A 12,646-nucleotide genomic window follows, 5' to 3' on the forward strand; every position below is an offset into this window, starting at 1 on the left:
GAGAAGGAGAAGGAGAAGAAGAAGAAAAGAAAAAAAATAGTGATCTTGAAGTTCAAACTGGGAAAAAAAAAAAGTAATATGACCTCCTAAAAAAGTATTCTGAAAAGAGTTCGTTTTTAGTTCTTATTCCATAGAAATGACTGAAGCAAATAACAACCTCTGAAAGAAAGAATTGATAAGGTAGACTTCTGGCTGCATATGGTGGCTGGTGCCTGTAATCCTAGCACTTCGGCAGGCCAAGGCAGGTGCATTGGTTGAGCCCAGGAGTGCTGGAGACCAGCCTGGCCAACATGGCAAAATCCATGTTCTCAAAAAAATACAAAAATTAGCCAGGCATGGTGGCGCACCTGTGGTCCCAGCTACTCTGACGGGTGAGGTGGGAGGATCGCTTGGCTCTGGGGAACGGAAGTTGCAGTGAGTCAAGATGGCGCCACTGCACTCTAGCCTGGGAGACAGAGTGAGATCCTGCCTCAGAAAGAAAATAACAACAAAAAAGAAAAACAGAAAAGAGAAAGAAAAAACGGTAGACTTCATTAAAATTAAAAATATTTGTTTTTTGAAAGCCACTCTCAAGAAAATGAAAAGAAAAACCACTGAGAGAAAATATTTGTGATAGACATTTGGTATAGGACTGTTTTCCAAAATATACAGAGAACTCTTAAAATTTAACAATAAGAAAACAATCCACTTAAAAATGGGCTAAAGAAGGTACCTCATCAAAGAAGATACAGATGGAAAATAAGAACATGAAAAGTTACTCCACATTAGACATCATGAAAGAAATGCAAATTAGAACAAAGAGATACCATTTTGCATTTATTAATACAATGCCAAAAATTCAGAACACTGACACCAGCAAATATTGATAAGGATGTGGAAGAACAGGAACTGTCTTTCATTGCTGGTGGGGATTCAAAATAGTAAAAAGGTACAACCACTTAAGGGGAAAGTTCAGCAGTTTCTTACAAAACTATACATATTTTTAACTGTACAGTTCAGTAATTTGACTCCTTGGTATTTATCCAAAGGAGTTGAAAATGTATGTCCACACACATACTTGCACATGGCAGCTTTATGCGTATTTGCCATATGGCAGCTTTATGCGTATTTGTCAAGGTTTAGAAGCAGTCAAGATGTCCTTCTGTAGAGGATGGATAAACCATGGTACATCCAATGGAACAGTATTCACCACTAAACAAGCTAAGCTATCAAACCACGAAATAACATGGAGGAACTGTAAATGAATATTACTAACTGAAAAGAACCGATCCAAAAAGTTTACATACTGTTTGATTTCAACTACATGACACTCTAGAAAAGGCAAAACTGTATAGACAGTAAAAAGATCATCATGCCTGTAATTGCAGCACTCTGGGAGGCCAAGGCAGGTGGATCATGAGGTCAGGAGTTCGAGAATGGCCTGACCAACATGGTGAAACCCCATCTATACTAAAAATATAGCTGGGTGTGGTGGCATGTGCCTGTAATCCCAGCTACTCAGGAAGGTGAGGCAGGAGAATTGCTTGAACCCGGGAGGCGGAGGTTGCAGTGACCCAAGATCATACCACTGCACTCCAGCCTGGGTGACAGAGCGAGACTCCATCTCAAAAAAAAAAAAAAATTTTTAATGAGATCAGTGGCTGCTGCCAGGGGTTAGGGGAGAGAGAGGGATGAGTAGGCAGTACACAGGGGAATTTTAGAGCAGTGAAACTACCCTGCATGATACAATCATGGGTATATGCCATTGTACATCTGTACAAATGCATGGAGTAAACACCAAAAGTGAACCCTAATGTACACTATGGGCTCTGGCTAGTAATGATGTGTCCAAGGTCGATCAATTTTAACAAATGTGCCATTCTCATGGGGATGTTGATAATAGGTGAGGCTGTGCATGTTTTAGGGAAGGGATATCTCTGCACCTCTGCTCAATTTTTCTAGGAACCTCAAACTGCTCTGAAAGATAAAAGTGTGTTTTTTTATGACAAGGATGTCAAGAAACATAGCATAATGCATAGAGAGCAGACAAAGAGGACACACGCTGAGGAATCCAGAATGCAAGACGCTGAAGTTTTTAAAAGAGGCTTGTATTTAGAGCCACTGGGAAAATGTACCTTATGGATTGGGACAGCTCTACAAAGTATTTATTTAAAATGTGTACACATTTTAGAAGACTTTGGAAAGATCAAACTCTCAAAAATTATGCAATGAGTTTGCAGGTGACAGCGATTAAGGGTAGGCATGCTATTTTTCCCTATTCCCTAAGAAAATAGCCTGAGAAATTTGAGGAATAAGACTGCTAAGAGAATGCAAATCAAAATGAGCCTCTGAAAGAGGAATCTGGCAGGAAAATAATAGTCCAGGCTTGTTTTTTGTTGTTGAGGGTGGTGTGTTGAAAAACAACTTGTTATGTGGGGTTATCCATCTCTAGGTTGTGTAGATGAAAGTGAATAGTTTGAATGATGAGCGAATGGTTTTACCGGGCCCAGAAATCACTGATTTGTAATCAATAAGCATGTGGTATCCCCATAAGATGTAATATTGTGAATTGTTTCTATACCAGAAAGTATAGGAAAAAGAATAGAAGAAACAATTCGGTCCAGAAATCTTATCAACCCCATGCAGCCACTGAAGGAGCTGAACTGAGTTTAGAAGCAGGTTAATGACACTTTCTGGAAAGAAGCAGTGAAATATCAGAAAATGATAAGCGAAGATTATCCTGGGAAGTTGGAGCAGATGTACTTCAGTTGCAGGAAAGTCAACAGTAGTGTCAGGAGCTTACTGATGATGACCTGATAGATTACACAAAAACAGGGCCATGGAGCCATTTAGCACAAATGGGTGCTAAAACCATTAGGATTTATGTGGATGGGGTAGATTTTAGAGAACTCAATAATTCCACAGAAAGAAGAAATAGCATCAGCTTCTAACAGATTTTAACATCATGTGTCTCTATGGTTCAGAAATGAAAAGCTCTAAGAGGAAATGGAAATTAAGAGGTTTAACTATGTTACGTAGGATAAAGGTGGTTTGAAATGAGACCCAGGTTTGGGCTGCTGTCATCACAAGTTTGTAACCTTTGCAAGAGAGCAGCAGTGATCGAAATGCCATTATGAAAGAGAAGACAGGGTGCAATGGGTGATTTTTTTTCCATATAAATGTGCTATTAAAAGTAAACATTTAATGAAGACTTGCCTCAACTGAGTTATTACATAGACTGTGAACATATGGCATAGATTGGCCAGCATCCTGGCTGAGAAGATTTTTCCTTCCATTCTCCCTCCTTCAGTAATTGAGTCTTTCCTGTAGTCTTCCACAATCCCAAAGAGTGGTGTTTAGGTAGATGGTTTTATTTTCGGTAACTGATTTTGTTTTCTAAACTTTTACCATACAGGGCTAGTTGGATTGTCCTTCTTGTTTCATTAAGTGTTTGTCCTCCTTAAAATTGAGAATGAACAGAGACTCGTGGATTTCATCTTCTGAATTTGAAAAGAATGACACAATGCAATTCAGGTCAGGCTGCAGCTGCAGACAGACAGACCCCCAACCCAGGACAACCCTGTGTGGGGAAAACTTTGGGATAAGACTAAGCAAACTACAACACTGGAACTTGGGGAGGGGCTTGGAGAGTTCATTTTGAAAAGTTTTGAGCAGTAAATCATCTAACCACAAGAGTAAGAAAACTAATTGTGAGCTTTAATTTCTTTAGTCTTTCAGTTTTAGCAGGCACAGCTTTAACATTCATTTTCAACCCATTGAAGAGGAGATGAGCTTATTGGCTAGTCCACCTTGACAACATGTAGGTGGAAAACAGGACATTCAGTCTTTGGTGCAGAGTGGCCTGGGAGATACTTATGAACCATTTTAACACATTTCAGGACCACGTAACAAAATCAACACTGCATTGAAGTGGCATCAGGAAAGTCCATCCACAGAAGCAATGTCTGCTATGGAGCAAGCAGCTTCATCAAGGTGGAAGCAGGTCTATGCTTCCAGGCTGGCCAGTTCCATTCATGAAAACAGCACACTGTGGCTGACTATGGTTGGAAGAAACAAAGGAAGCCAAAGAAAACAAAAAATGTTAACGGAGAATTTAATCCATCTCTAAGAGGTGGAGGCAGTTTCATTTGAATTGCTCCCTGTTCTTTTACTCTTCCTCCCCCTTGAAGGGAGTTGGTAGATTTGACCGGTGAATTTAGAAGATAGCCCTAAACATGTGTGGTTCAGCCCTTTTGCTCCATTTTGTCTTGGAAAGGGGCTGGATTCTGTGCTATTCTCCTGTGCTTTAAGTTTTGTAGTTATGAGATTTATCTAACACAGTCTGACTGGTTTGGAAAGTCTGTCTTATTTTGATGTTTTCTGTTACCTGGTCTAACATTTTTTTCAAGAAATATAGCTAGTATTTTCTCCTTCTCTCTGACTCCTATTTCTATTTCTTTGTTGGTTCTAAGCATGGGTGGTCAAGAGATGTACTGATTTATCATGATCCTTCAAAACCTTACACAGTTGTGCTGAAAAATGATAGGAGTTTTCATCAGGATAGAAGGCCTGTGTGTAGTTATGCAGATTGCCATCATTCAGAGGCTGCTGGGAAAACCACAGATTTTTGTTCCTCTAACAATGTTGTTGTCATGTCTGTACCGGAGAAAACTTAGGATGGTTTAGGTGATGATATTGAAATTTATACAATGGAGACATGCAAATATGGGCAAAACAGTTGCTCAAAAACTGAACACCAGTGGAAATGCTATCTCAAACTCAGGAATTTTGAATTTCAGTGAGCTATTAGACAAAGAGAAAGGGAGAGGAAAAGCAAAATACACAATAAGAAACATTTGCAACAAACTGGGATTTGCTTTTTCCTAAGTTATGTGTTGTCTGCTTAGTAATTTCTATGAGCATCACATCAGTCCATGATTAGATACATTTCAAATCTCAAGTCATACAATTTTTTTTTTAAGTCACACAGCTACTGAGTGGCAGAGTTAACATTCAAATCCAGTAATGATCTTTCCATTATTTGATGCAGATGGTAGGAGCATCTCAGGGTCTCTTCAACTTCATGCTCATTTTATTACAGTGTCTTAAGATGAGATTTACCTGTTGATTACATTTTTCATCCTGATGGCAAATAGTAACAGCTTTTTTCTTCTCAGAGAATATACTATTACAAAAGCAAAAAACAAGTATAAACCTAAAGCAAAAATGATGGAGAAGAACGTTCTACTTCAGACAAAATGGCTTTGCTCAAAATTTGCACCTAGATTAGTAGGTGTACTGATGGCTGTTTCTTGTCCCTTTTGTACTAGTGGAATTGGAGTGAGGAGCTACTGGGGAGTTGAGGTGGTCACATTTAGCATATGTAGTCTAACCATTTTTAAGTGTTCTTTTTTATTGTCTTTGCTAGTTTTTTAATATTTTCTGTTAAATCATTCTCAAGAGCTAGTTTTAAACATGTTAGTCTCAGAGATTCCACTATTTTATGTAATTTTTGTCTTCTCCTATCACATTAAGATGATGTCCCACTAATGATGTATATTTGATTAACTAAGAATATATGCCATATGGCGTCATTGACAATGTTTATGATAATTGATTAGTAACCTCACTTCAACTGATGTAGTGTATACACTAATTCCCTTCAGACTCTGAACAGGCAGAAGTAGCAAAGCATTTAACAAAAGTTAGGAAATTATTCCTCTTAAGAAAAAAATGTCACATGTGGTAATAAAAATTACCAGGAAAATTTCTCTTATTTAGAGGAAAAATATTTTTTGTTTTCTCCATTTTAAAGAAAACTCCAATCTCACAGATTGTATGTACATTATATGAAATTTTTAAGCACTCATAGAGCACTCGTTTTACATCTCATCTGTTCTGTTAAAGAGATGGGAAAAGTCAGCCTCACTTCTTTTCCCCCCTTCAACAGCATAAAGCACCCATAGTGAATTGTACATTGACAGCACAGCAATATCCATTCCGTCACTTTCAGAATATTGACTCACTGCAGTCCTCTAGCCTATCTGCATTCCCGATTCGTGTCCATAGTGCTCCACGACTGTGCCATCCTCCATGCGTTCATTTCAAAACACCTTGTTGTTACAGGCAGGCTTCAACATCGAAAAGCCAGAAACTTAAGCAAAGAGGAAAAATGTAAGTTGAAAGAACTGTTCATCAAATTCAACGCAGTATCAACTCTTTGAGGAGTTATTTTCAACTGCTGTGTTTAAAAATACCACTTTTCCCACAGTTAGTAGTTAGGATTTCATCATAAAATACTCCCGTAAAAACTATTTAATTTTCTAGTACAGAGAGGGAGGATTTGATTCCTTATTAAACATTTTATGGGAATGTCGCAAAGTGCTTTCAATTATTTATCGAATTGAAATCGAGGCCTTGGAAACTGCTGGCATCACACACACACACACACATAATATTATCAGCCCGCTGAGTGCCATTAGGTCATAAAGCGCTGCTGTAGCAGCATCTCTGGTACAGCTGCTGGTGCTCATGCAACTTTTACTACAGTTATAAAGTCATTTATTACATTTTCTTTATGATGCTAATGCATTGCAGTCTGTTACTTTATTGTTCCCACTGTGATAGACTGAAATGTATGATATTGTGCAAAAAAAGTTTACATATATATATACACACACACAGCCCTAGTAATACAGCCTGTTGCATTAAAAAGCTCTTAAACTTAAAAGGTCAATAAAAATATTAGCAGGGAACATCAAAAATGAAATCGTTTTGTGGTACACTTTTGTCATTTGGTTTCATTGTTACCCATAGAATTGTTTTAAGTCATGCTTTGTCAAAAGATCCAAAGGATGATATGAGTATCTTACTAGGTTTGTTTTTTCCTTAATTAGAATATTATTGTGTTAGAAAATTTTTGCAATTCACTAAGAGGAACAATAACTATGTAATTTCCAAATAATTGTATGAAAAGGAACAAAGGCATTAAAAGATAATAATGACTGTGGACCCAAAGGAACCCATAACTGATAATGACATCTTGTTCAAATTGTCTAAACTTAACTCTCCCTATGATATGATTGTACAAAAAGAGGATGTAGTTTTCTATTGAGGAAAAATAATCAATTACATCAATTAACTGCTACGCTGTGCTAAAGCTTATTTAGCAGTTGACACCTACAGCACTGTAATTTGGAGGGGAAATTCATTCTCAGACCACAGTCCTTTTGGGTGGCTGATTGGTGTTTGCAGGAGAGCTGCCACTGCTCTTGTTCATTTCTGCTTTTCTTCCTTCACTTTCTCTAGCTCTTTTAAAAGGGGTGGCAGGGGGAGAAGATTATTCCAAGAATGAGAAGTCCAAGGGAAACAATCCTTTTTAAAATCAGTCATTGAAGCTGGATCTTCTATTTATACCTTTATGATATATGATTTTCCCCAAAAAGCAGTCAGAATCAAGAGGTGTGTAATATTTAAAGAAAAGCTTTACATTGTGTGTTTTTTAAAAGTTCTATCGAATTTTATTCTATTCAATAATTTTTATCTAGATAATTTAAATGCATTTACCGTCTACTGTTGATAGGGACAGAAGGCAGAGAAATTCTGGGAGGGTGGGTCCCCAGCTAGGACCCCACCCTCAAGCGGAAAAGCCCAACACATGGCCCAAAGTGAGAACTTATGTCCCCGTTTTCCCACTCGAATGTAGTCTTTTCCAAAACCACTCATAGCCTGTGCCATTCCCCATCCTGTCCCCATAAAAACCGCAGGCTCAGCTAAAAGAAGAGAAGCAGCTGGATGTCAGAGACTATGTTGGATGTCAGAGAGAAGCAGCTTAACTTCAGAGCAATGGCTTAATGGCATAGCTTTGGAGAGGAGTCCGGCCAGGAAGCTTGACTTCAGGGGAAGATTACCTTCCTGCTCCATCGTCTTCTCAGCTCCCCTTCCCACTGAGAGCCTCTTGCATCAGCAATAAAATCCCCTGCATTTACCATCTTCAATTCGTTCATGTGACTTCATTCCTCCTGGAAACCAGACAAAAACTCGGGTGCTATGAGTGTGGGTACAAAAAAAGGCTGTCACACTGACCCTCCACTGAACTGTTAATAGTTAAACGATCCACAGATGGTGGAGCTAAAAGGACACCGTAACACTCCTTCTGGGGCTTCGTGGGTCGCAGCACACCCCCCAGATACTGCTGCATGTCCAGTATGTAGTTTGCTCCTGGTGGCTCCCAAAAGCACTCACCCTGGCTCCCGTACTCACTTACCCACATGCTCCCCTTCTCACAAGGGCTGGAACACTATGAGTTCCAATGAGTAGAGTTCACCCCTGTTGGCGCCTAAGCGGCCAGCTAGTCCCAGTGCCTGTGAACTCCAGTTCCCGCCCATGAAGGAGTCAGGAAACTTTCCTGATGCATTATCATCATGATTTTAAACATTGTTACAGTAATGGGCTAGCAAAATGTGAATAATGGGTGTAAGTATTAATATACTACCAAATATGACTTAATAGTGACATTGAATTTGCAGTTGCACAGGCTCTTCGAGTGGTTTACCTTACTCTCTCATTTCACTAAGAACTAAGTAAGTATCAGTAAGATTTTTTTAATGTGGCTCTGTACTATGTACGTCATTTCTCTCAACCTGCTTTTAGTCTCAATGTGAGCACAGAGGCAGAAAAGGAATCATTCTCTTAAAGTCTAGAGTTCCTCACAGAGAAGAAAAGTGGAGTAATTAGGATGTTTGGCACCTTCTTTTCGTGGCTGTAATGTGCAGAAGCAGCACTGTGAGAACGGTTCTTGTGTCTCCAATTGCAATTTGATTATAAACAAAGTAAATTAAGTCTGCTGGCCTTGCATGTTTATCTCAAACCACTGGGATCAGTATTCTAAATTTCGTCTTATAAATTCTTACTCATGAAATACAAGTTGGTGAAAATGAGACAGAACTCTCAACATGAGATCTGCCCTCTTAAGTATTTAAAGTGTACATTATTGTTGACTATAGGTACAAATTTGTATAGTAGATCTCTAGAGCATATTCACCTTGCTTGACTGAAATTGTATGCCCCTGATTAGGAAGTAACTCCCCATCTCCCTGTACCCCAGGCCCTTGCAACCACCATTCTGCTCTTTGATGCTATGAATTTGAGTATTTTAGATACCTCATTAAAGTAGAACCATGTAGCATTGGTCTTTCTGTAACTGGCTTATTTCACTTAGCATACTGTCCTCAAGCTTCATCTACGTTATCAAATTTGGCAGATTTCCTTTGTTTTAAAGGTTGAAAGGCACACACCTCTATGCAGATGTCCCAGTTTTATATCCATTTGTCTGGATACAGGCACTGAGATTGTTTCCACATGTTGGCTATTGCAAATAGTGCTGCAATACACATAAGGGTCTTATATCTCTTCAAGATCCTGATTTCAATGCTTTTGGATAAAGATGCAGAAGTGGGGTTGCTGGAATCATATAGTAGTCCTGTTTTTATTTTTTTTGAAGAATCTCCACGCTGTTTTCTGTAACAGTTGCAGCACTTTGCATTTCTACCAACTGTGTGCAAAGGTTCCCATTTCTCCACATCCTAGCCAATATGTTCCCTCTTTTGACAATAGACATTTTGACAGCTGAGAGGTGATATCCCATTGTGGTTTGAATTTGCATTTCCATGATGATTTAGTGATGTTGAGCAGCTTTCCATAGGCCTGTTGGCCATTTTTTCATCTTCTTTGGAGAAATAGTTATTAAGTCCCTTACCTTTTTTTAAAATTGGGTTATTAATTTTTTTTTAATATTGAGTTGTAGGAATTCCTTATATATTTTGGAGATTAACCCCTTATTAGATCTATGGTTTGCAAATATTTTCTCTCATTCCACAAATTGCCTTTTCACTGTCTGATTTACAGACACTCCCTGACTTATGAGGTCATGTCCCAATGAAGCCATCCAAACTGAAAATATCCTAAGTCAAAAATGCATTCAATGCCCCAATAAGTCAATTGTAAAGTCAAAATTGTAAGTGAAATCATCATAAGCCAGGGACCATCTGTAATCCCTTTGCTGTGTAGGAGCTTTCCAATCTGATGTAGTCCCACTGTATTTTTGCTGTTTGTGTCTGTGCTTTTGGTGTCATAGCCATAAAATCATTGTCAAGACCAATGTCCTGGAGGTCTTTGCTTGTTTTCTTTTAGGAGTTTTACAGTTTCAGGCCTTACGTTTACATCTTTAATCCATTTTGAGATGAATTTTATGTATGGTGTGAGATATCAATCAAATATCACTCTTTTGCATGTGGATATCCAGCTCTCCCTTTGCTCATTGTGTATTCTTGGCAACTTTGTCAAAGATCAGTTGACCATATGTGCGTGGGTTTATTTCTGAGCTCTTTATTCTTGTTCCATTTGTCTATGTGTCTGCCTTTAAGCCAGCACCATGCTGTCTTGATTACTATAGATTTGTCATATATTTTGAAATAAGGAACAATAATGCCTCCAGCTTTGTTCTTGTTTCTCCAAACTGATCTGGTTATTTATGGTCTTTTATGGTTCCATATGGATTTTTGAATGTTTTTCTATTCCTATATAAAATGGCACTGGGATTTTGATAGGTATTACATTGAATCTGTAGATAGATTGCTTTGGGTAGTATTAATAATTTAACAATATTGTCTTAATGAATCAGAGTCTTTCCATTTTTGTGTCTGTTTTAATTATGTTTCATCAAGCTTGTGTGTAAGTCAATATCCACTGTTTTTTTACTCTACTAAGATCATTACCATAATTTAGGGAACATCAAAGAAAAATGTATTAGGCCATGAATAAATTTTAAATAAAATGAGTATGTTAAAAACTAAAAAATGGTTATATTTGTTTTTTCCTGTTAATTACAATTAACTACAGCGAAATATTGTAGAAGAAACACTTGAACGTAGGATCTACCACACAAAGTTCCTAAATCACTCTACTTAATAATATTTAAGTCTATGAAGCATTAGTGATAAAGTCAAAAGAGAAGTCTTATAACAATGTCATCTATTTAGTATAAATTCAGTACATTTAATCTTATCGGTATATATTTTATATTTAAATGTAATATATTTACTAGTTTTATGGGTAATAGATATTGTTTTCTAAATCACAAAACCAAGGAAAAGAATGGCAAGGATTTTCTCAATCTGATGTAAAATGTATAAATTATATATTTTGCATAATAGTCGAACCATATTGTTTTTGCCAGTGATTCTCAACCTTCTTTTAGTTCCGTAAGTATGTGGAAAGTGAGTTAATTTTTCTCTCTAGTTATTTGAAGGAATGGTACAGAATTATCAAAATAAATTTAAATAACTTCATCTCATGACACAAAATTACATCACAAAGCATTTTAAGTAGGGTAAACACACTAAAATGAACACTGCATTGCTCTTAAGATGTAATACTTTTCTCATCGCTATTCTAATCGGAACACGTGATTAATTTCACATAAAACATTAGGATGTTTCTGTCTAAGAGCAATTTTCTCGTTGTAAAGTCATTATTAGGTTTTATATTAGGGGATAGTTTATTTTCGATGTCGACATTGAAAAAGTCCAAGCCCCTACCATCAGAGCATAGATCCAAGCCATAATTATCCACCCTGAGACTCTTCTACTCAGACTTATGGTCTCTATTTTCATCTGGGTGGTGATTAATTTCTTTCTTTAATGGTACTTATAATATATTCTTAGATATTTATTTGTTGTTCGCTTCTTTATTATCCATCCTCTTCTCTAAAGTGTAATCAAATCTACCCAAAGGGGTGGGAATTAAGTTTGATTAGGTCATAATTGCATCCCCATTGCCTGACAGATGTCAATTAATTGAATATTGTTTAAATAAATTGAAAGAATAAATCAAAGAATATTCATGTTATTTGCATTTTAAAGCATGAATCTTAGAACTTACTGTATTTATATGTTCAAAAGTATGGCAATTAATATTCAAAAGTTAAATTGGATATGCATCTTACTAATTTTAAAAGGATATTTTATTAGTTTTCAAAGGCTATTCATTTATATATTGTTGATTTATTTGTATATAAGTATACATAAAAACACATAGGCGATGAATAAAATGAATAAATCTGGAATACATAAATATACTTGTTTCTCATTCAAAAAATTCCACTTTATATGCATTCATTTGATAAAGGAAATGTATTATAGAACACTATAATAAATCAAAAATTGCTGTAAATATTACAAATATTAACATTTTAACCTATAGTATACTCCACTTTTTTCCGCTTATATAAAACACAAGGTTTTTTTTTCCTTAATAACAGAAGACATGTTTCATCACACTTACACACTCTTTTTTTGTTTTTTGGACTGCTAAACTCAAGGGAAGGAAGATTCATCTCTCATAGTGGTCTGTTTAGACATAGCCTTGCAAAAAGCAATTGTGTTAGTGAACCAGAAAGTTTGCTCATTGTCTGGGTCAGAGCCCATTAACATGTGTCAAAGCTTAGAATTAGTGAGGAAAAGCAGCAGCATTTACAGCCTTGGGAACAAACAGGGGTGGAAGCCAGGCAATGCACTAATTATTTGCAGACTATATATAGATAGTATAAGAAGGCGCCATATACTGTAGATGCAAATAATGATAGATATTGATTTTAGGGGGGCTTGGG

At 37.0% G+C, this 12,646-nt stretch overlaps 1 long non-coding RNA gene across 1 annotated transcript in view; it reads left to right on the plus strand.

Annotated features, from left to right (window-relative positions):
• The window catches only part of LOC105524366, a 92,788-nt gene extending 88,375 nt beyond the window's left edge, over positions 1-4,413 (plus strand). The window contains exon 2 of the long non-coding RNA XR_001003747.1: positions 3,395-4,413. This is a non-coding gene — a long non-coding RNA (uncharacterized LOC105524366). The remainder of the gene's footprint in view (positions 1-3,394) is intronic.
• The last annotated feature ends 8,233 nt before the right edge of the window (positions 4,414-12,646 follow it).

Source organism: Colobus angolensis, unplaced genomic scaffold, assembly GCF_000951035.1.
Source record: "Colobus angolensis palliatus isolate OR3802 unplaced genomic scaffold, Cang.pa_1.0 Scaffold5, whole genome shotgun sequence".
Lineage (NCBI taxonomy): Eukaryota > Metazoa > Chordata > Mammalia > Primates > Cercopithecidae > Colobus > Colobus angolensis.